This window comes from Brachionichthys hirsutus, unplaced genomic scaffold (genome assembly GCF_040956055.1).
Source record: "Brachionichthys hirsutus isolate HB-005 unplaced genomic scaffold, CSIRO-AGI_Bhir_v1 contig_492, whole genome shotgun sequence".
Lineage (NCBI taxonomy): Eukaryota > Metazoa > Chordata > Actinopteri > Lophiiformes > Brachionichthyidae > Brachionichthys > Brachionichthys hirsutus.
Window position 1 is genome coordinate 232,897 of NW_027180364.1, and position 25,786 is coordinate 258,682.

Here is a 25,786-nt window from a genome sequence, read left to right on the forward strand (position 1 = left end):
TGGTCGTCTTTGGAGATAAGCCAACGTTGCACACTAATGCTTTGTTTATGATTAAGTGGTCCAGGCAATTACATTAGAGGCATAACCGGAGCCCTTCTCTCTCTGTGTGTTTGACTATTTGTCAGACCCTCTCACACTTGCAATGCCACGAGGCACCTCTCAAACCTTGTTGGACCTGCAGTCAAAGACGGGAACCTCTGTGCAGTCCACCTTTTCTAATACCTGGCAATGGTTTCCTAAATGGGGGAGGAAGATTTACGGCACGACAGCGCCAGCACCTGAACACAACCTGTCGCTTTTGAGAGCAGCTTTTCGCTCTCCATTGAAGGCCATGATTTAGGAGGAGTAATTGACTGGAAATGGACTAATGCAGTGAGACACTTTATGGTGCGAGCCGTGGCGAGCTGCACAGGATCCTTACTTCATGGAGAAGAGAAGGGATGGAGTGCAATGGAGAGAGAATTCAAACACATGGTGCCACAGAATAAGCCCGAACAAGTAATTAAATGGTGTATTGCGTCTCCAAGTCTCATCTATTTTTCTGCAAATAAGATAAATTGCAGTGAAACTCGTGAAAGTATTTCAACCCGGCAGCATATTTCATCATTTTGTTGCAGAGACAGAGTGGGGGAAAACAAAAATTGAAGCTTCAATTCGACATTTAATTACTTGTTAAAATTGAGATATGCAATATGATCACTCAAGAATGTAATCCAGGAGGGTCTCGGATGTGTTGTTTTTGTTTTAACCTAAAATCTTTGTAATGAGATTGAATGACAAACTGAATTTAACCGTTTTTTACAAACATCCTTCTTATTATCCTGCTTGTGAACAGTTACATTACAACTTTAGGCTAAAAGCTAAAAAACTAAAATAATTTTGTTGCTTTATGAAAGCAAACAGATCATGTGTGAAATTAATTTCTTGCAGCATCTGGCAGATGTCAACGGCATCAACATTTAGTGTGTTTTTTTCCCCCCCACTCTTACTTCTGAGTTCAAAACTTTTCTCAGCTCACTCAACAGTGACAAATTATAAAATAATTAGCAATAACTATCCACATCCTCATTACCGCCACAGAACTACCACTGACATGTACTTACAACAAGCCAGATGGACGATGTGACTGTCCTGTTTGTGTAGCTTCTCAGTGCTGAAAAGACTCCTGAGATTATGTGAGCAAGGAGAGAAGGGGTTTCGTGGGGGGGGTGCAAATCAGCATTGCTGGGCACAGGGAATACGCTGAGACATATGCGAAAGCACATATGTTGCTCCTTTGGGGGCTGTGGAGAGAAGCTGAGAAACTCTGAGCTGTGGGAGAAGGGTGTGATCATTCTGTCATAGAGTATTAATGTCATGATGGATTCTTACACACACACAATAACAGCAAATGGGCACCAACAAAAAAGCTGATGCATGATAATGTATGGCAGCTAAACACACACCTCTGCCTACACCTGCACGTCATTGGCGGCAGCCCCCTTAGCTGGAGGCCTTCGGGACATGCCACTTTCTGCACCAGCACCTGTCACCTGGATCATGCACAACAAATAAAACGAGCATGTCAACCTCAGCGCTCTTTCTCGACTCCTTCTTTTCCATCCCTACCCCTCCGTTTTTCATTCCCAGCCACGCTGAGACAGCTATCTATGATAATTCAGCACCCAGACACATTCTCGCTTTGCTTGCGGAGCCGTAGATTGCTATATTTTTTTTTCTCCCCCAGCTGTGCTCGCTGTGAAAGTGACAAAAGGAAAATGCAATTAAAGGCAGACATTTGACAGAATTGTAGTAAAGCCGGAACAGTGAAAATAATGAGTGGTATTGGGTACTTGACAAAATCTAACTCTCCATTGAAAGAATCATATTTAACGTATTCCATGTTGTTTCATGACTGACAGGAAAGTTGTGAGCCGTCCAAATCAGCTGAAGGATTACAGAGAGGACAGGAGAGTTGGTTTCTACACCGACTGGCACAAATCTTATGTCATATAGTCACATTTCTCTGTTTATGCTATAAAAGGAAAGACCGTGAGATGAATAAATGTTTTTGTGACTTGAGACAATTTTGATTTGAATGAAAGTGACCAACTAGAAATACTTGCTTTGTGTACTTTTCAGGTATTCATACTTATGTTTCAAAAACAAGTGAATTGCTTTTGTAGATTGTTTTGTGTCGCCATGTGTTTTCTCTGCATTGAGCCTGATTTAAACCCAAATGGGAGGGACAGCAAAGTGTGTTAAACATTGCTAATATCACACATGACCGATGAAACAAAATGACACGTAAAATAGTTGAAACAGAAAACAAATTCAAAGAAAGCACAAATAAAAGACATTTGTTTATCTCTCGGTGTGTTCTGCTTATCAGTCAGTCAGAAGTTGAAATTGTTGAGCATAATAAAATCGAATAATAATAAAGATAATAATAATTAGTATTATAATATAATTATAATGCAGACTAGTATAATAATAATAATAATTATTATTAATATGCTAGTCTGCAAATGGTTACTTCACCTTTACTTGAGTAAAAACTGTTTTGCAACAATGTCAGAAATAGTGGCCACTGGTTGCTCTCTCTCTCTCTCTCTCCTGACTTGAAACTAATCTTTTCCCGTGGATAAGTCTTTTATCATACCCTTCCTGTCACCAGTGCATCTCCATCATCATCATCATCATCATAATCATCATTATTTCTGCCACACAAACACCTCTCCTGCTGCTTCTCATTCCTCTTCCTGTTTTCCTTCAGCTCCACCCCCTCTCTTCTCTGCATTACTCCCCACCTCGTTGCATATCTGTCTTCCCTTTTCCCCCTTTCCCTAAACTTCATTGCCATGAATGTCATGAAAATCCTTCCTATATTTTTGCCAAAATGCCAACAATTCTGAAGATGATGTTGTTTCGTCTATCAGAAAGGGGGGGGGGGGGGGGCTTAACCACGTTAGCAAATAAATGTCTTTCTCTCTGTGTCTACATCCATTTGCAGTTGATATTTATATGGCTAGTGATGGCAGGGATTCAAACTATGATGGAGTGTCAAGATGAAGGCTCCATCATCATCATTATTATTATTCATGATTTCAAGGCATAAAACAAGTCCTTTGTGAAGTAAACAGGACATGCCCGCAATAAAGACAAGCCTTGGTCGTTCTGTTATAAATTGCTGCTGCAAAAAGGACACTTTGATATTCTGAGCTTTATGAGGCTGCCTTTTCTCTTGGCTTTGTACGAGAAAGTAGACTGCCATTGAGGATGAAATTTAAAACCCTCGGATGATGGAGAAAGAAAGGAGAGATGATGGAATACAGATAGGGCAGATGAAAAAAATCTAGAATGAAATTTATTTTTTTAATCTTCTACCATTCAACAACTCAGCAGGAAGCCTGCATTTATAATGACTTTCGCCAGGTTTAATTTGAGACAGCTACGCATAGATTCATGGTATTACAAATTAATGTTAAGGCGTGGAAACTGGAAACACGTCCAAAAATGAAAACATGCTTCTGTCTCTCTCTGAGTTGCCGCTTCATTGTTCCAGTCTTCAGCATATTCAGACACAGGGTGACAGTGGGAGGAGAGCAAATTGAAAATGAATCAGCAACATCGCATATTCATTTTGAAAGGATACAGAGCCGAGTAGATAGAAGACAGCTGGGTGCTGAACAACAAAGGGACAAAGAGATATAGAAATGAAATGCTTCACATACTGATAAAAAAAACCCACACACATTAACGGTCAGAAATATCGAGCTACTCATTAGTTGAATTGTATTCGGTAGCTTGTAGTGATTTTTCTGACAGTTCCCAACTCAGATATATTCCAAGAAAGGAACCAGTAGTTTTAAATGGATGATTAAAACTCATGATCGTTAACAGCACAGATGGATTTTTCCCTTCAACTGTCAAGCAAAAGACAACTTTGGAAGTGAGGCACTAACGAGCTGTTGAATAATAAGGACTGTATTTTTTTTTTCTTTGGTCTTTTGTCCTTTAAAATTAATTCCCCAAAGGGTTGGAACATTTAGAAAGCAAGGACGAGAGAAGCTATTGACAATGTGTCTAGGAAGAGATGGGGGGGGATACACTGTGAAGTCTCTGCTCAATCCACTCATCTCCGGGTATCAACATAGCAACACACCCTCTGGGATCTCCACTTAGATCAGACTTTGCTTTGGATCTCCGCATAGTGCAAGGCTTGTAACAATTTGTAGTGTCAGCTTGGAGCGCTGCAGTTTGAATAAGGTAAGGCTCATGCAGCATAAATGAATGCATAATGAAAGAGAGTTAAAAAGAGATAACAATTAGCTTTCCTGAAATCGACAAGTTATCCAGGGTGCAGTTCTTTTTGGCACTTAACATGCTTTTCATCAATGAATGCATTAATCCAATTAAGATTTAGCTTTTATTGTCATTATGTTTTTACACTGCAAACACACAACGGAATTATATTTACACCCCTAGTACGAGGGCCCCTTGAAACAACCACACACGTCATGCATATATATGCATGAGAGGGGGGGGGCTGCCGCCCCAGCAGTGGCTGTTACCAATCTCATATATTAAAAAAGACATTTTGAATATCAGTCATAGGAAACTCTGATGGAAGAGCACTGTGAATTTAATGGTGAAAAAAAACCCATGTGAATGTGCAAGAAGAGGAACGCTGCACCCGTATGAAGGCATCTGACAAGGAGATGGTGATGGAGCATTTTGGAGAGAGATAAATCAGCACCGTGAAACAGGGGAGGTGAGGAGCTGATTTCAGCTAAAGATATGTGAAGAGGAGATCAGAACCGGGAGGATTAAAGAGCAAGCGTTTATAGCTTTGTTTGAATGTTGGACCTTTCAGGAGCAAGGATGACAGAACAATGGCATTATTCACAAGAACATGAAATGTTTTTCTGGTACAAGAGAGCATGAGTGTGGAAACAAACTAAGAGGGGAGGGGAAAGGAAAGACTCTGAAGTAGTGGTGCGCTGACTAAAAGCTTTCTACGCCCCTCCAGAGAAACCATGTGATGTTAGCGCTTCAGAATATTCTGGTGACCGTTCCCTGCATTCATTACGACTTGCTCTGGTCAATGTCATGCATCACCTTCTCTAATCAGGCAGAGAGAGAAATGGGGAGACAGTCGGGTTAGGTTAGGTTTTTTTAAGGCAATTCAGATATTAAAAATCAAGCAGGCTAAGCTGTGTGATTTCCTCAACTTCCATCTGCAGAGGAAGTGACCATGGTGACCTCGACAACTCCAGTATTCCCTTTCATCACGTCTGCTCTGTGTTTTTCCCCAAAAGTTACAAATCTCATCCTATCAATTCATTGAATTGTGCATACACGCCTCTTTACGATTCCCTTTAATGCCGTGATTCCAATCTCACAGGCCCATGAATGCACCAATAAAAACCTGTTTGCGAGACTTTACATCCCTCGGAGGATTTCGAGGGACCTCTGCTGCTGGGTTAATGATGAAACAACCAACAAACCTACCGAGCAACCAGGCCACCAAGGATAGATCCTGTTTCCACGACCGATATGCTTTCACCTTTAAATGGTTGTTTGGGAAAACATTTTATCCTCACACGATAATAATCATAGACATTCATTGACTTATTCCATCTACCCATCCATTTTCTTGCAGATGAGATGATCTTCTCGTCGACAGCAGCTTTTCCGCTTCTGCGGCTCACGGGTCGTCCAGAGCCCATCCCAGCTGGAGAGGTGGGGGGACACCTTGGACGCATCGCCGGCGCATTGTGTGGCAGAGACGGACAATCACTCACGCACGCACCACGGACAAATTGGAGTCATCAATTCACCTAAATTACGTGTTTTTGGAGGCGGGAGGAAACGTGATAACCCAGAAAAAAACAAAAACAATCGAACACGGAGAGAACATGCAAACGCCACACAGATATGATTCGAACCCGGGAACCTTCTTTGCTGTGAGGCGACAGCGCTAACCACTGTGTCACCGTACTGCCATTCATTGAATTGTGCATTTAAAAATCAGTGTTGTTCAAGTCTCCACTGGTTGCACTATAAACATCCTAGCCACTGTAAATGCTGCCATTCAGATGCATCTGGACACCGGTCAGTCATGTGACCCTAAAGACTCTGCGCTTCCTGCTCTCAGCACTCAGCTGGAGTTGTGGGAAAAGCACATGTGTCACCACGGGTGGCCTTGTGTGTTATTAACGACATGGCCACCTCGGCGAGGGGTCACTGATGAAGCACATTGGGTTGTGTCAGACTGCTCATGCTTTGTGCTGTGGCCAGTTTTGTGCTGCATTGTGTGTGTGTGTGTGTGTGTGTGTGTGTGTGTGGCCTTTCTGTGGGGTGACTGGGTTTATGACAAGCATGAAAACTGTGTGGCAGGGTTATTTTGACGAGGATGGAAAGTCAGTGCATGCATGTAGGGCTGAACATGCTCCATTGTGAGGATGCGTGAGGTGATCCATACCAGGTGTCACTTCCAGGTGATGAAGCAGCGACGAGAGATCGCTGAGCTCTATCCATCGCTACTCTGGTGAGGCAGGGCTGCATTAATACCCTCAGAGCAACCGCTGCATTGACGTAGCACATATTCAGGGCTTCATGGAACATTTGATTTATCGGTTATTCATTTTTTTAATTCATTTTTTTTGTTTTTAAATGCGGTGTATACAATATAGACTTGGAGATGGAGGGGATCTTTATCCCTACCTCTCGTTTTTCATTCTCTCTAAGCCTTTCAATATCTCTTGTCATAGAGTTACCAGCTTCCTGCGCTAGATGGAAATTCAGCAAAAACAGTCTTTCCATGAGAGGGAAGGTTGTTCAGCTTTTATTAAATCAGACAAGGCTTAATGAGGAACGATATTACAGCCACACACACACACACACAACTAAAGAATGTGGAGAAGTTCAAAGTTTGACAGGCGTCGTTACAGTTTTTAAAGCTGTTGTTTGGGCAGTTGCCAACGATTGTCATTTATTAGGGCTATCAGTGTTGATTTCAAATCCGTTTACTTGACTTTGGTGTGGCGACAGCGTGTGTGTCTCGTGTTCACGTCTGAGAAACAAAAGTCCAAACCAAAAGGCAGAATTAAATTAAACATGTCTCATGACGCCCCCCCCCGATTAATTTATTTGCGTTAAATCAATAGAATACTGTTCAACGGTGCACCGCTATGTTAATACTGACCAATGCCTTGGAGGTGGTATTATGATACCTGCATTATGTCCTCCCACTGCTGGGGGACAGTGTGAATGAAGAAGTTAATGATACAAAAGACATCAAACTCTTTATTGTCATTGCAGACGCACGATAAAGTTTAGTTTGGTGACTCTCCGAATAATGTCCCGAAGATATCAATATAAAGTAAGTAATAATAACTAGGGTAATACTACAAATAAAAGCAGTCTTTAAGTTAGATGAAGAATGGAAACAGCAGCAGCTGATAGAAAGTGCAAATAATGTGTGTTAATGCAACAACTATTGAATTGAGAATCAAGGGGGGGGCGGGAATTGTGTTGTGGAGGAGAATACGTTGGAGGCGACAACTCCAGAAGGTACTGGTATATAAATGTGATGTCTCAAAGACAGGGTGGTCCTTTCTTTGACATAAAGGCAATTATGTCTTTCATCTTCCTTTCGATTGAGCCACCGCCCTGCAGAATTATTTCTGCATCGAGGCGCTATGCATTGATCAATTATATTTTGTTATGCTATGAGGTGAGATGTTGATCCACGTGTGCGCCTTCCAAAGTGGATTGTGATTTACAAAGGTAGAAATGCGTGCTTCGGTGTTTATATGTGGTTTTATGAATTCCATAAAAGAAAATTAAATAACACCCCTGGTATTCATCTTTGTAAATGAAGCATTCCATTATCAGCAGAGCTGCCGTCAGCCTGCCAGATACTCTGAACCATGGGTTTCACAGTTTGGCATATGTCCACATGTTGGTTTAAACTAATTTTACTGTGATAATAAAGCATTGGTCAATCCCATTTTGCAGTCTTTTCAAAGCACCATGTAGCATTAAATTCTGCTTACTTATTGAGAAAAGGCCAAAACAAAAGATATTCCATTCCATACAGCAAACTTGCATTTATATAAAACGGTGCACTATTTGATGTCAAGTTGCAGTGGAAGTAATGAAAATTAATATACGCTATGAAATACAGCAGAAATGCTTCCCAGATTCCAAGATTTCTTTTGCTATGCATTTGATTTTAAATCATTTGTTCTTTGATACATGAATGAATATATATACTTTTAGACAAACAAGTTATATATCTGGAACCTTTTTATCACAAAGCTGTTATAATGTCATATCATCCAGTGATTTTAATGGCCTTTCTTACCGCACACATGGCACGTGCCTCTCAGTAGCAGCACTTATTTTAGCATAGCACAGCATAGCATAACATGACATGACAAGTTTCAGCGATTCTACAAAGATGATACACGAGTGATGATACCATAATGGAGCAAAAATCAGTCATTAGGTTTAAATAAAAATAATAGGCTATTAACAAAAGCTGCTCTGAATTAGTCATTAAATAATTATTTGTATTTTTTTAGTTTATTTTTACAGATCGGATGTGTAATCTGGGGTCAACGACTTGCTCTGGAGGAATTACCACATTTACTAAATATACCCACCGTTTTTTGGGGGTTTTTCTGAAATCAGCCATGGAAAATGTACCAAATCACAGGAAATATTCAACTATTTCTTTTAATTCTCTTCCCCAAGCATTGATTTGGATGTGGCGCCCTGCCACAACTTCTACAAATTACTTCTTTACTCGGGTAAAATCTTTTTTCATTGCATTGATTCTCTCAGCTTCTCTCTTCTTCTTCCCTCCATCTCTTTCTCATACTCACACTATAAAACATGCTCCAGACCCCTCTGTTAACCCCCCCCCCCCCTCCCACCCTCTGAATCCAAGCACCATCATGTGTGCCAAGCTGGTAATCAATCCCAATGAATATTAAACAAAACATATATATAGACCTTAAATGCCTCATCATTTGGAGCGGTCAAGCCCATCTGGATCACACATATCTCTTAATCAGAAATACCCTAGATGAGTGGAAACAGTCTTGCCAATGTGATTGGCTATTTAATGAATTTGATTTGGATATTTCCCGGCTGCTGTGTCTGCTGAAGCAGCAAGAAAAGATTGCTCGGATAGCAGCGTTCTCATCTGGTTGCCCTCAGAAAGTGAAGGAGACTCAGGAGTTGCGCCATGGATTGCTAAACACTTCTCCTAGACATTAGAAGTCACAACTGGGTTGAGAGCTTGTCATTTCTACTTTCTCCGAGCAGACTTCCTGCTGATCCATCTCTCTTTTTGTTTCATTTTTTTCTTTATCTATCACACCCTCAGATAAAACTAACAAATCTTACGCTGACATATATACACCTTTTTTTCTTCCCTCCTGTCTCTTCTCTGTATATATTTTTTTCTCCCTTGCTGAGTATTCCATTCTCACAGTGTGACCTTTTTGTTCTGAGGAGTCCCCCCAAAATAGCATGGCAAATAGTGATATATTCTCTCCCTCAGAGGTTCAGACCTAGTTAAGATTACTTTGATACGAAATTATTTTCATCCATCCATCCTCTGCAAGTGCAAATAGACCCATATATATGCAATATGCAGACCTCTCATTCATGACACCTCATTAGATGGGAAGGGAAGGCGGAAAAGTGTGTTTGTGTATATGTCTTTATCATGATCATAACATAAATCCCACAATGTGAATGTTTATGCAGGAGTGATTTGGCATTTATTCTGATAACCCTAACCCTAACCCTAACCTATGTAAAGTCAGATATTGGTTTCGATTCAACTAAATATTTAGATCTTGCAAATTTAAAATAAACTTTCTTATCCAGCGTCTTCTTTCAAATGACTGCTCCAAGATTTGACAGTGATTATTCCTGTGAGTTACGCTAGATTGAAGAGTGAGTCCATAAAACGCTGAGCATTAGCATTTCCAGAAGCAGTTTGGATGGGAAAGTACAGTGGTGCGTGTTGAGCTCATGCATACTAATGAATCATTTCAAAGTTTATGTTGACAAGTGTTTGGCAATGATAGACATGCATTGTAAGAAAGTGGAGCGATCCGTGAGTGTGTGTGTGTGTAACTCATGATGTACATGTACATAAGTGCACATCAACAATATTAATAACTGTTTTCTAATCATAGATTTTAATTGTCAGGGAACTATCGGAAGAGCTTGTCAGCTTGTCAAAGCAATCACGATTGGCAGAGACAAACGGCAGCAGAAACAACAATTAAGTGGTTGAGTCGGCAGCGGTAATGCTGTCAGGCAAATGAGGGTTTCTGTATTACTACATAATTAATCCTCGCGAATCAAATCGATGGTAATTCTGCTCGCGTAGCAATCACATTCGGGGTTGTCACACAATATTCAGCTTGAGAGGTGAAAAAGCTTGTCTTTTTTCAGCAAACTGAAAAAAAAAAAAAGCTCAGCCATATGGTCGGTCTCTGCTCGCCTGAAAAGAGGAGATGGACGATACGAAGATGACGAAGGGAATGGGGTGAGGCAGAGCAAAGATCAGCAGTGAGGAGAGATCACAGCATGACATCTGACATTAGCTTAGTATGTTTACTCTTTTCTAAAGGCCATTGAAAATAAGAAAAAAAAAAAAAAATGGCTGTAACGCCAGGGTCAGTCTCTGCCCTCTGGCCTGTCTTATGCTGTTAGTCATATCACAACACAGCTTCATTGTTTCTCTGCACCCTCCTCCCACTTCCCCCACCCTCTTTCCCAGGATGACGTCTTTCCTGTGCCCTTTTCTACTTAGTTCGGTTGTATAGACACGGTAAGTTAGTGAGGAGTGCAATCGAGAGAGAGAGTCCTTGAGTAACTCCTCTTCTGTTCGCCAACTTTAATTGTTTTTAAGTGCTCATTTTAAAAGTAGAATTTCTACATGAATTAATTTCTCTCTTGCTCTCTGATCTCAGTCGTGCTGATAACCATGTCAACAATGAAACAATTCTTTTTTCCATAATTTGAGAGGAAATGTCATTTATTACCAACTGAATAAATTGCTTTCTACAACTGTCAAGGTATGAAGCATTAAGCCTTCACAGTAATAATACTTATGCAGGCTCATTATGTGCAGCCTGAGTTCTTTTTAATTGTGATTTACAAGGGTTTGGCATTTCCACAATAGTTATTCTCAATGCAAATCTTTCTTGATACCTCCTCTGTTGCTTTCCTTTAATGCACTGTGATCTACAGCAGAGGCTATAACTGAAGGGATGAGAAGTTAAGGTATGCATTCATGAAAAATATCCAGAGCTGTCCGAAAAATCTGGATCTACAGGTGCTGCTAACATTAAGGACTGCTCAGTTGCCATGACGATGTGACAGGGAGCAGCATGCACAATACCCAGACGTCCAAACTGATCGACACCCAATGCGCTAATGTCAATGATAAATGTTATATTAAAATATTATTGATATAATTCTAGTCATACTAATATAATGAAATGCACATAGCTCATGAATAATGTTGTCTGGTCGAGTTGCCATTTTAATTGTCATTTGCACATCTGAAATAGATGGTATAGTAATAAAGATGTATACAGATGCAAATATTTTACATGATGGGACGGACTGGATAAAAATGTTCCTGTGACATCTCATTCATTTGTTTAAGCCTTTATTTTCACAAATGTAGATGCAATTTGGTGATCATTTGGCACCAGAGAATAAAACTCTGAATAGGTGTCTAACAAATGAGAATTGAGCAGTGTGATAACAGTGTAATAACAGATGGGTTTATAAGTGACCGGATCAGACCATTCTGTCTTGAAATTGGTGAGGTGTTCTTGTCCTCTTTCCTTCTGACAGGGCAGAAGGACTTCTCTCTCACTTGATCTGACTTCTGTGGTCTTTGCATTGATGGGCTTAAAAGAGAAGAGGAGTTGAATATGTAGTTTGACCAACAACAAGCCTAGAGCAAGTGAAATGAGGGTTGGGCCCCGGGTCCAGTCAAAATGAAAAGAAAGTAGGTTGAATGTTCTCTTCGTACACTTCTTTACAGTCTCTGTCTCTCTACGTCCTCACACCTAAGGCTGATTCATCAATATAAAAAGAGACATAACACACATTAAAAAGCATAAAGAACCTTTTCGCTGATGGCATTAATCTCCATCATCCATCCATCCTTCCATTCCTCCTGGAAATAGTCGAGGGGCACAAAATGAAAGCCCACAAATGTGTTCTGAAACACAGCACTTTCTGAGTATATCGATAAAACATACTGAAAACACGTATTAAATGTGTAGTATGATGAGAACGTCTGACAGCCGTGCTGTTAAAAGACACCATATGGTTATTTCACATTTAGATTGTGCGCTAAGAGTAGCAGCTGCCATCGAATACTCCGCTGCTTGGATGGTGCAGTTGAGTTTACTGCTAGTCCTTGATATTCAATAAAATATTGTGTGTAGAGAGAGGATGAGGACAGGGCTAAAATAACTGCACGGATCTCGCTCCACGCTGATATATACCACTGCCGAGAGGCTGACAATGCTCACATTTACTGACCTTAGAGATTGTCTATAAAGAGTACATGTCCAAATGGGTGAAAATGAGAGAGGCGGTTCAGTTCAGCTCACGACGAGGAAAGGAAAAAGCCACAAAGCACTCAAACCCCAGCGCTGACGCTGTCAATATATTAGTTTCATTTTATAGAAGCACAGTTTGGTTTTGTCTTCTGTTGTGGAATACTCTGATAAATAACAGACAGACTGCACTGAAATGCTCAGAGGCAGCAGCTTCCTGGCAAGAAAAGCTTGAATCAAAGGCAGTCTCTGCAGATATGCACACACACACACACACACACACACAAAACACCCCAATTATTAAAGGGGTCACACTCGTAATGAAAATAGGGTGTTCTGAAACATTATGGAGTATGCGTCACAGTCATAATACCCTGTGTGTGTATGCGTGCGGTGTGTTTTTTATGCGCCTCAGTCTCATAGAAATTAAAATGTCCCTGCGGGTTTAAATCGACGGATTAGCTGGGGATCCGCTCAAACCAAGAAAGGCCTTTTTTTTCTTCTGACCACGATTACTAATTGTCACTTATAAATCCAAGAAATTGTTTTTTTTTCAGAGCCATTTGAGATGAGCTGTGCTAATCATCGTTTAAGCTTGACATACTTGACATACAACTTCCTTCATCCATAAATTACTAACTTGTCTCGATGAATCAGGGTCCTTTATTGCAGGGGGGGCTGCAATAAAGGACCCTGATACATACAAGTTTATATCACAGACAGGAGGTTGATTTTATAACACTTTCACCTGAGGTACAGGTGATTCATTTCACCTTTAGATTATATTTTGATAAAACTATATACCAAGTAGCAGATGAGCTGTATTGTGAGGTTTCTACTTGGCAAATCAAAACCAAATCAACACCACACTGAGCAGGATCAAAGCATATGTAAATATTTGTCTTTTTTCTTTTTAAATACCCATGTAATTTATATACAGAGGAGTATCTAAAATATTAATAGTTGTTTCAGTATGATGTAAAAATCTCAATCACAGTTCTAAGAGTCCTCCCAGCATTACTCGAATCCTTCACCGCTGTTCTTGTCAGATCTCTCTGTGTATCAACATCTGAAGCAGGGTTCGTGCACAGTTTTAAAATGTAAATGTCAATGCTTAGAAGTCTGTTTGAAGGCCTCAGCTAGTATAACCGAAGACAGGAATGTTAAATCAACTTTTTGGATCAACAGAATGAAGAACTCCTCATGTAAATGACCTGATCTTAGTGAACGCAGCTTGTATCAGCAGTGAACTGCTCATGTTGGATTAAAAGCATTTTACTCACATGGTACTGTATATTTTCTTTTTTTTCTTCTGCTGATGCCAGTCCTCTCTGAAGCCCATCTTGATCAACCGGTATCTCCGGTGGGGTTAAAATCAATCAATCAATCAGTTGTTGATGTTAGGCCTGGAACTACATGCTTCTCTCTCCTCAGTGTCATCACGATATTTGGATGCTGGTGCTTAACTCACTAAATTAAACCAAGAGAATAGACGAGAATTCAGTCTACTAAAATGTAAGATGAACAAACTCAATGATTTGTATTTAAAAAAACAAAAACGATTGAACTGCATTAAATCATCTATTATTTTGACAGTTACATGTTTGACAAGGTCACACACTGGCGTAGTGGTTAGTGCTGTCGAAACACAGCAATAAGCTGCCGTGTTCAAATCCTATCTGAGGATTTGTATGTATGTATGTTTGCGTGGGTTTTCTCCGGGGCCTCCGGTTTCCTCCCTCCTCCAAAAACATGCAATTTAGGTGAATTGGTTACTTCAAACTGTCCGTAGTGTTTGAGTGTGTGCGTGAATGGTTGACTGTTTCTGTGTGACGCTGCGACGCGGTAGCAATGCGTTCGAGGTGGACCCCGCCTCTCGCCCACAGCAAGCTGGGATAGGCCCCAGCAACTTCCGGGACCCACAAAGCAAATGAATGAATGTTTAACAATAACTAATGAGGGGATGATGAGGAGCCATTTGTGTTAACAATGCTAATAAACCTCTCTGCTCTGCAGCCTCCAGGGAAATCCACTGATATCCAATTAGATATCAGAGTTACATGAAATCATTTTTAAAACAGATTTCAATGCTTAATCATAGTGGCTGTCACATTCTGGTCAGCCTGCTACTTAAAATCTTGCCCAATCTTGAGTAATTAAGTTTGGCTAGTTAGTGAGCTAGTATCAAAACTAGGACAACATGAGTAGTATGGTGGTGCAGTGGATAGGCTGCTGCCTCACAGCAAGCAGGTCACAGGTCCAAATCCAGCTTGGGGGTTCTTTCCATGGGGAGTTAGAATAACGTGGCCATTACTCTGTGACAGGATGCTGCTAGTTTATGTATTAGTTAGTTTTAGTTCAGTTATCAAAATGGCCTGGCTTTGATTCAAGCCAAATGAATGCTGGGTAAATCACATGGGCAGGAAACTGGAAGAGTCCACACAAGAGGAGATAACACATCCAACGAGACAATCTTATTGGTCCAAAAATGACAAAGACAATTATTATATATAAATAAAATAATAAAATACTAGTCTTGATTCTGACCTAGTTCCGTAAAAAAGGCTTTGCTGGGGACTGAAGTCCTTCCGCAAGCATCTCTCTCTCTCTCTCGCTCTCTCTCGCTCACAGACACACAAAGAAAAATGCTATGACATTAGTGGATCAATAGCATTTCCCTCTATTAGCTGCTTAATTAAGTCTCTGACTGATGGCCTTTCAGATCAATAGAGAAATTGGTCGAAAAAGACCCTGTACCTCAATTAAAATGGGAAAGATCAATAACTGTAAACTGGTCCCTGAATGATAAATAAAGGGAATATGTGTGCAGGATGCTGCATGCTAATTTAAATCACACACTTTAGTCAGGACAAGTGGTTAAGGAGCGGTGGGAGGGAAGGAATGGCAAGACTGGGAATAGTTGCAGCCATGCGTTTCAACAACAACCTTAACCACAGAAAGTGTAAGGTCCGAGCTCGGAAGTGGCTAAGAGGCTTAGCCGCTAATGCAACATTAGATCCACTGCATGAAACAAGTACCTGTGCTTTCATATGTACACGCAAATGAAGAGTAGGCATATTCACACACACACACACACACACCACACACACAAGTAATCTGCAGTCATTCTGCATTTTCCCATTAAGACACATGAAAGGCCTCTAAAGACTCATGGGAGAATTCCATTAGTGCTCTGTCAAGCCTAACTCATACTCACACCACAGCGCTAAGTGTGTTTGCAATGGTTGTCACGGGGGTAAAACACATATTAAAGCCCAGAGGAATAAAGCCAGATGAACACAGAGCCAGCTTTAAAGTGTGGCTTCAATACAATTGTGTGAATAAAGTACACAAGAAATGAATGATTTTCACTGAAGAACAAGGACACCACAGATTTAGAGGAGTGCAGAATTCTGATTTTCCACATGACGAAATTCATTAATTGGGTAAGTAATCAGGAAGAGTATCAACAAATAGATAATTAAGTAAAGGATTTTTCTTGTGTAAAAAACCCAGACAACTTTGCTAGTGTACTGACAAAGTTCTTAAGATATGTTCGAATTTAAAAAAGAATAAGTTAAATATATTATATTCATATGAATAAGAATCGTGTTTCATTTATATTTTAAAAGGCTTAAAAACTGTTAAAAGTACCTGAGTAAATGCTAAAAAAAAGTATAAAATGCTTTTAATGTATTTTATTTTGAAAAGCAAGAGAGATTTTCGCTAGCTTGACCTCGAGTGACATAGTTTGGAATTAACACAAGTGACACAGCTAGAAATTAACAGGTGTGACGCTGTTTAATTAGATGAGTTTCTTGATCGTAAATCCAATGATCAGTAATGGACACTCGTTGAATGGGTGTTAGATCACCCATGGACATTCCAGCTCAAAGTTTGTCCTGCAGTCAGGCTCTGTGATACTTTGAAGCAGTTTAGCGCATGGATTTTTAGCATTCGCTGGATGTAAGTGGATGTATGACACAATGACTGGTTTAGTTAACTCAGCTTGCTATGGAGACTGTTTTTCATTATTCCGGCCTGGATGTGAAGATTGGCCGCAAGTGAAGTGGTAGGAGACTGCTGGAAGAGTGTTTTGTGGATTATATATTTTCTCTGGACATCGCTCACGGGAGTCTGGACCGGCAGAGGGACGATCACGCCGCCATCTTGGGACACCTTTGGAGTTTACTCTTCACATGAACTTGTACCACGCACTTAAATCAGGTAGGATACCTCTTTATTTCGGTTTACTCAGAGTGAATTGGCCATAAAGTTTTGGGCCTCACCGCTCGCAAACATTGCTCAGGCCTGCAACTGTAAAGCTTCCATTGCTAAATAGGCCGGCTGGGGTGTGTGTGTGTGTGTGTGTGATTGGTGAGTGGACCCTCACATAGTTATTATTTGTAGCACAAATTCAAGAGTAGATGTTTTGTTATGTATATTTGGTTTGTTTATTATAAATTCATATAATTTACAGTTTAATCATTTTGCTTATTTTAAGAGTGTGTGAGTAACCGTGATTTGATCACGGCGTGTACTGAAAGGTGATCAGAGCGTTAAACTGTCTTCTTTCTATAATCCAAAACAAAGAAGAGAACGTGACAGAAAACAATAGATGAGAGGAAGCTTTTTTTTTTAATTTTGCTGTGTACAGATGGCAGAACAAAACAGAAGAGCAGGGAAGCAGAGAGTCTCAGTCTGGGAGGACTAAAGAGGCCATTAATAAGGGATCGTATTCAATACAAAAAGACAAATGAGCACCCGTGTATATAGATGAGAAAAATACATTTCACAAAAAGTATGTCTCAGACATGACAGTTCAAAGATCAGCGCTTACCTAAAACACGAGAATGGGATTATCACTAAGGAACAATTGTCCACGTGACATTGGGGATCGGTACAAATGGATTGCTACGCATCATAGCAAGAGATTGGAATCCATGGAGTTTTTGGCTTATTCAACTCTACTGGGAAGAGGTGGACGGAAAATTGAACCAGAATTCATCAGGCAAGCTTTGAGTGTTTTCCTAAATTCAAGCAAGAAAATAGCTCGGGCTCAGATGGGCTTTTCTACAGCCAAGAATTAAATAGCCGTGAAGAATTTGCACTTGGTTTGCAACTTTCTGCGTTTGACTGCAATTTACATGCATCATTGTAATTATTCAATCCTTCGATGCTTCAATCCCTATCAGCTCTCCCTGTCTGACGCGCATTATGATGCCGCTATTGCATAAGATTATTTTCCATATTTTTCGACACCCGCTTGAACATAATGCACAGACAAACTAGCCATTTATAATGCTGACCTCGCTGTGAACTCAGCAGAATGCCAGCACATAAATACACAGCTTAGAGCTGCGCAGCATATTTTGCCATCAGCAAAAGGACACTCTCTTCTGTGTCTGCTTCACCGGTTTGTAGACCACTTATAGGCCCATCCACACAATATTTTTTACTGTGGGTGAGGCAGCAGCTCCTCCTTCACGTTTCTTTCAAGTTTCTGTTGTCTTTTTAAGAGGAATGTCAGAATTTATCAAAACTTTCCTTTTAAATCACAGCTTGTAATGTGAAGGGAACAAAACTTGATCCAGCATTTTTTTTGTATTCTTTTGATAGCACTTTTCACTCACCAAAAAACAGCTGACTTTAACTTTAGAGGAAAAGCGATGACTATGCGGGACTGTTCTTGTGTATAGTCACTGGAAGCACATCATGTACTAATGGCTGTCTTTAAAGCTTTTGATGGAGGATCTAATTTGCTTTTAGGAATAAACAATTAATGCCTTCATATGTCTTTGTCTATCGCTGCTTTTTCTTTTTTTTAACTGTTCAAAGTACCTAATATAGCAAACACATATTATGCAATGCACTCCATAATAAAGTTCATGTGCTATTTTGTTTTTTAGGTATGTTGCCCATTACCCTGGCAGAAATTGTACATCAGAGCAACTTAAATGTAAAATAATGTCATAAAAAGTCTTGTGTGAACAAAATCCTTATAGGAGATTTTTTATTACTAATGCTGTTGTCTATTGCTCTGCGGATCCCACTGCGTTAAAAGGAAATTCAAGTCTTCCAGTGGAAAATGCAAGAATTGTTGCCAAGATGCCAAACTTAATTAAAGGATAATGTAGGCAGTGTTATATCTTTTACGAGGACACACTTAAACAGATTGAAAACAATATATATCAGGCAGATAAACATGTGGTGCTATAAGAATGAAACCTGTGATGTTCAATTTTGGCCAATTTCCAATAAAATATATCTAGATTGCTCTGAAATGAGTGGCTGGATTTATTTTCCCTGTGGACAAAGGGATGTGGTGTGCTTAAATGCAAAGACCACTTAAATTATGTATGGTCCTCCTGTGACCAGGTAAATGTAAATTCTCATGACAAAAAGCAATGGTGAGAGAATGCAAATGATGAAAAGAAATAACACTGGTTAAAGTAAAGTGCATAGCAATCAACTGTTGAAAAAGCATAGAAATTCTTTGTGAGAATAGATGACGCAAATAATACCGGCATATTTCTTTTAAAAAAAAACAGTCTGGCCTATGCTCTTCCTTCAGTGAGTGTGGTTTCCTTCGTGTGCAAAGAAAGTGAAATAGCTGCAACTACTGAATAGGCTTGAGAGGATGTTAAGAGCAATTTGTCTGCCTGAGAGGATAATGACTCATCAACATAGATTCCACTTCGTCTACCTCCTTAGTTTAACCAAGCAAATTTGTTCTGTGCTCGTAAGAACAAAAGTAAAGTGCATTTGAATCGTCACCAGTGTGCACGACACAACGTTCGGGGAGGCCATTTTGATTGTGTTTCCACATTAGAAGCACAGTATCTTGGATAACAAGCTGTTCAAAGAAAGACTTGGAGGCTGTCTGTGCCCACTTAGCAGAGTGTTCATCGACCTATTTACACTGGTGTGGCTGCTTTTCTTAATAACTGTGATGAATAAGAAAACGGATTTAAATCAGTTCTCAGGTTATTGGTTCTGGATGCCAAGTCGACATAAATAAAATGAGGTCCAATATCTAAATCTCAGACCAGCTAGAAGCCACATTTGTGGAAACATTTAAAAATGACACTTGGTGGCCAGACATATTTATTGCCAAATGTTATATTTAGAAAATGCTGGAATGGACACCTTATCTTATTATAAAAGGCACATATTTGACCACGTACTATAAATCATTGACATAACTATAGGTAAAGCAATAGCAAATTGCTTACATATAGTTAGCTCACTAACATCTCTAACCCTTAAATACAGATTATTAATGTTTTAGTGTCTCTTTTCCAGTGTCTTTATCTGTATGTCAGTTTGTTATATTGCACACCCAAACAGGCTTGAGGTTCAGGCACAGAGATGAACGCACACAAATAAACGCACTCCCACGCAGTTTCGTAATGTTTCCCTTGTCAAAAGATTTAATAAATAAATCTATCACAATAGTGACTGATTTAGTTGGTCGGCCCAGACTGGCAGACATTACACAATGAGCTCTGGGCTTTTCCACATCGCCTTTTCATTATTTACCACCACTGTGGAAATGAGCAGTCCAGAATTAGGCATCCATAACATTGTAATGTATCAATTTAAAATGACAGCATGAAATAATTGCGCTCCAATTTTATGTGTTATTGCATGTGCGAGAGAAAAATGTAGAAAATGAATGTATCTGTTTAGTATATGTGCCTCAGGGAAGCAATGTGTTTCATAAACACACTCCTGTACGTGCTATTGTGCATGTGCAACCATGGCCTCCAAGCATGCGGGTGCATGTAAACATCCACATGTTATGTAATCAAATGCATTGTCCATGAGCCTGGTGCTGTTTGACACACTTACCGGTATTGTAGAGTCAGGACACACATTGGACCTGTGTTTGTCCCTGGAGACAGAGAAATAAAAAAGCTGAACCTGCTAAATCCTGCAAAGTTTTTTTTTTTTTTTTATAGAAAAAGCCAGTTGGAGTAGATTTTTTTTTTTACAGTTTATTGCTAATTGCAAATTGTTTTCAAAATAATACAAAAAGTAAACTTGTCACTCTGCCCTCTCAACCATCTGCATTTTAACCAAGATCTATTCATAACTTTAAAAATATCCTGTAATCAAACAGACAAACAAATGTGGGCAATCACATCACCTCCACTCAATTGCACTGGCATAGGTAAGAAATGCCACTATTGTAGCGTTATTATGTGTAGGCTAAGTGCCGAGCAATATATATATTTTTATTCATGGGGTGAATAAATGTTAGATGTAAGATCAATAGCTATATTCCAAGTATGCCATCGGATGCTTTTACCTCCAGGAATTCCCCTGGGCAACAGCGCCACTAAAGAACTTGTTGTCTCACTTATATATTCATCTCACAATGAAGCTATTCTAAAAAAAAAAATCCAGATCTGGCCATGTCACATCATATAACGCCTGAACACTGAAACCAAAGCAGTTTGGATAAATCCCACATCATTGCTGTCTCTTTTACTTTGGCGCTGGTGCCTGGATTGGCCAAGGATTCATGTAAGGAGTCATGCATTAACCAGTAACAAAGATACTCTCCTTAAAGAGTTGAGTGGGTGTCTTTTTTAAAGCCTTCTAAAATCCAAGAAGACAAAATTGTAAGGAACATTCTGCTTAACTCCTGTCATGTTGTAAAATGACTTCTTTACTGGAGCGTTACGGACCTTGCATTTTTTTCCAAAATAAAGCAACATGAGTCAGTTATGAACTGTTATCAGTGCTTTTCATTAGATGGTCACATCTTTTCAATAGCAGAGCAATATACTTTCATTGGTAGTCTGCCATCTTGATGCTGTTTTTACCAGTGTTTCCTTCACCAATTTCATCAGCAGAGTCACCACCATCTATATATATATATATATATATATCTTGCTGTGACCAGAGACTTGTGACAGACCAGTCATCACATCATCTGATGCATTTAACCCTCCTGTTGTCCTCATATTCTGTATACACCCCGTGTCCTCCCAGTCAAAATGCCCCATCTTTGTTTAAGATAAGCAGCTTAACTGAATTTGAAACACCAAATCTTTTTATAAGTGAACATTCAGTTTCCTTGTGTCCACCCCACACACAGGAAATAAAAGGTGGTTTACAGTTCAGATATAAACCCTTCTTTACCTGTGTTGTTTGTCTGTGTTGTCTGGCTATGGTTTAGTTATCTAAGATGATTTGTATATGCCTGTTATTGTACGATCTTCACTGCATGTGTGCACGGATGAACTTGCATGTGAGAATATGGGATGTGTCATTCCATATTAAACTCGGCAGATATACTTTTCAGATGAAATTGCAATCTTTTTCTTGGTAGCATGTCTAATTCTATATTCTTGGATGTGGTTTATGTGGTGGCACACACAAAAAATGAGTAAAGACTTGAGTGTGAATTGTGTTTTCCACGGGTTACTCCATAGGCCGTAATTACAGTAGCAAGCAACTGTGTGGTTACAATCTGTCAGTCGTCATTTGGATTGGCTTCTGTTGGTATCAAACCATGTACGCTCAGTGGCATTTCAAAGCACACCTTATCCGATTTGACAGAAGTTCCGTCACTAAAAACCCGACTATGGCTCATTTGCTGCGTTTGCTCTTCTTTAAAAAAGGGATGTTTACCTGTTTGCTGAGACGTACACAACCTCATCCGACAGTGAAGGCATCTTGATTTTGTATGTGTGTATATATTAAGTTTGTTTGAACTGTAGCGAACCTCAGATCATACTTCTGCTCGGTGGTAAATACTCATGCCACCCCTGAAACAAAAAGCATTAATAGGCTTGCAGTGTGATGCTAACTTAGACATAGTAGTGACGCCTTTGGAAGGTTTTGTGTTCTTGATAGCATCCTCCTGTTTGAGAATTGTACATATCGTCGATGTGCTCCGCTCATACTGGCGTGCCTAATCACTTACATTGACGCCACGGTCACGTTTATCGATAATTTCATGTTTCATCGCCATCGTCATCTTTCATTTTTTTCTTCTCAATGAACGAGTGAAGTGCGCTTGGAGAGCTCGCAGTTCTCGGTCATCTAGCATCAGCATCTGGAAGCGTGCTCGTATCTCAAAGCAAAATATTGCTCGCAGGCTGGCTCACATCTTGGAATACTTGTATGTCAAAGCACTCTGCACTTTGCGGTGTTACTGTATCTGTTCTTTGAGGTGAAAGATCAATTTAAAATAGTTTCCAATGACATCCCATTCTGGCAATTTACATTGCAATGAGTGGCTCACACTATTGGGGGGATAGTTTTGCTGACCTGAGTAAAATGAACTGCTACGGGCTGCAGTGTTCACCAGGCAATAATATTTAAAGTGAGGAACAAAACTGAGGCTCAAACGTTCCCATCATTGTACGATTTTGTGTGCACAAACAAACTGGGACAGTTTCAAATGTGACCGGGAAACACCTCTTCAACTTAGCTGCACAATTACACAGGCACTTTCCCAAAACTGGAGACAGAGATACAATCCCTTCAAACCACCTACCAAGTAAGCAAACACCATTAAGATACTAATGAAAGGGGCAACAGAAATTTAGGTCAATTAACATTTTCAGATTACCCTCTATGCAGAACATTGTGAACTGGTAAATCATGCTATTAAGACGATGTTGCCCTTTGGAACATCTTCCCTCTGTGAGACTGCTCTCAGCTCTCAAGCATGAAGACAAAGTGCAGGAACAGGCGACGTGTAGAGAAATATCAGACCGAAATTGTCTCCTGTACAACGCCACATTGCAGAATTATGTGAGGCCAGTCAAGCACATCCCTCATTAATTTGTGCTGAGGTGAGGCTTTATGTGTTCAAATTTGATCACCTTGCAGCAAAATGCTCTGCTGTCAACTCTTTTTCTGCAATGTGAACGTATACAAAGAAATTCTACAAGACTTATTGATTATTCTCTCGTGTGTTTACATGTTATGTTGATTTTTATATATAGAACAAAGTTGGGACAACCTTCCCATTCACTTGAATGAGAAATTAAAACTTTTGATTCTGATTGTATATGTGTGTATACTATATATATATATATATATATATATATATATATGCTGAAGAAGTACGTGAAAAAAAAAAAGAAACGTGATGCCCCTGGGGGCTGGAAATGGGGAAATGATGAGCATTGAATGAATTGTGTACAAAAATGCGCATTTATTATGCATACATGTAAGTATATATTTACATGCACAGTATATACGTACATGTATGCATAGCAATTTCGTTGTTTTCCATAATGTATAATATAAATGTACATAATGTTAAAAACACCTTCCGTTTAAATGAATGAATGGCGTATTTATTGTGTGTATGTGTTTATTTGATCATGTGTGTTTAGCATCTCACTGCCCACCACAGTGCCCATCACAAGGTTAATGTATACAGAGATAATGGAGATGATGTTCCTAAAAGCATCCTCACTTCTGTTGTCCAATTGCAACGACATTGCATTACAGAGCTCTTCAGTACGATGGGACAAGCTCCTTAATGTCTCTTTATAGCATGTTGGTACACACACGCGCGCGCACACACACTCGGTTGAAAGCCCTGTACTGGCACGTTTAAGGATTATTCACGCCACTGCCTACAGTACCCACAATCCCACCGATCCAGTCCTATATAGACAAGTAAAACACACTTTTTGAACTTGAAATGCTGTATAATGCTTTTACTTTCTGGTTTAATCTCGAGTGGGTCTGGAAGTCTTGTCACTTGCTGTTACGGTACAGAAGTAGAGAGTTTTTCCCTCATGAATGACTTTGCACGACGACTCTTTAATTTTACTGTAACACTTTGTGTCTTATTTTTCCCTATTTGATGCAGGCTTATTTCCACCTTGTCGGACAATTGGCCATTTTCTACCATGAGCATGCCTTGAGCAACATAATGGATATGCCATTGGGCAATGAGCCCCCCAGCTGCCCCTGAGGTTCTTCCTACCGAACAAATGGGGAATATATGAGATGGGAATTGGCAAGCAGAGAATGCTTGCTCTGCGAAATCACAAAAACATATTCACTGGCAAGGGGGGAAATTCTGAATAGAAAAGCAGAGAGAGAGGAGAGATACTGGCAAATGTGAAAATGAGAGTCAGAAGAATAGGGTGCTCCTGTGTATCATCTGTTCTCATATTTTCAGGCTGTCCGCGGGTATCCAGGCGTGGGCACTGATCACGATCGGATGGTCGCTCAAAAGGAGAATAATTTATTTGTGCGTAGACACCGTTCGCTATTCTCCTCCCCTTCCACTACCCCTTAACTCCCCCATCCATGATGAAACTGAATTGTTTCCTAACCGCAAAGAGTGCTGCTCATTTTTCAATGCCATCATCCCTTCAGAGCAAGGGTTCAAGGGAACCCTCTCACACTTGTTCCGTGTTAGATGACACTCTTAATCCAATTTGGTCGGAACTACGTTCCTTTGCTCTTCTGCATCTCCCTCTGTTAATCGTGTGTGTTATAGCGTGTGTGTGTGTGTGTGTGTGTGCGGGGGCTGAATTTGCATGTGCAAATTTTGTGAGGGTGCAGGAAGATGTGTATCGTGTCTTTGCAGTGATCAGCTTTAGCTGGCGGGTCTCTAAGGGCTTGTGCTACACTGTGTGTTCTGCTTGCCAAGCATGGTTAAGACTGTGCTCAAACTCCCAGCACTGTGTCATGGCTGCTGAAAAAGAAAAATAGTTTTTCTCTGCTGATTTGTTGTGAAGAGGAAGCAAACACACACACTGGTCTAGTTTTACAGCAGCAGTCAAGGTGGATTGCCTTAGGGTGTTTCTTATTGCGGGGAGGGAAAAAAAAACTTTTACTCAAGGTCAGCATTGGATCAGTCACAGAAATGGGATGAGATTGAAAGTGTCTGCTGTAAAAAATGTATCGTAAATATTGTTGTTTACATAAAGCATACACTAAGCTTTATGACCACAATAAGTACAAATGCAATGAAGTATAAACTGCAACATTTCCCCCCCTTATATTTGCTTTAGGGGACGGCTCTCCAACTGAGAATGCCTTTTGCTGTCATTTATAGACATAAAATTGATGAAAATTTGTTACGTTTCTGTAAGTGCAATAAAAGCTTCCTAAAAATAGTAATTTATTAATGTAATCCATCTAAAACCAAAGACTGACAGACATTCATCCCCACCACTGCTACTCTACATTCC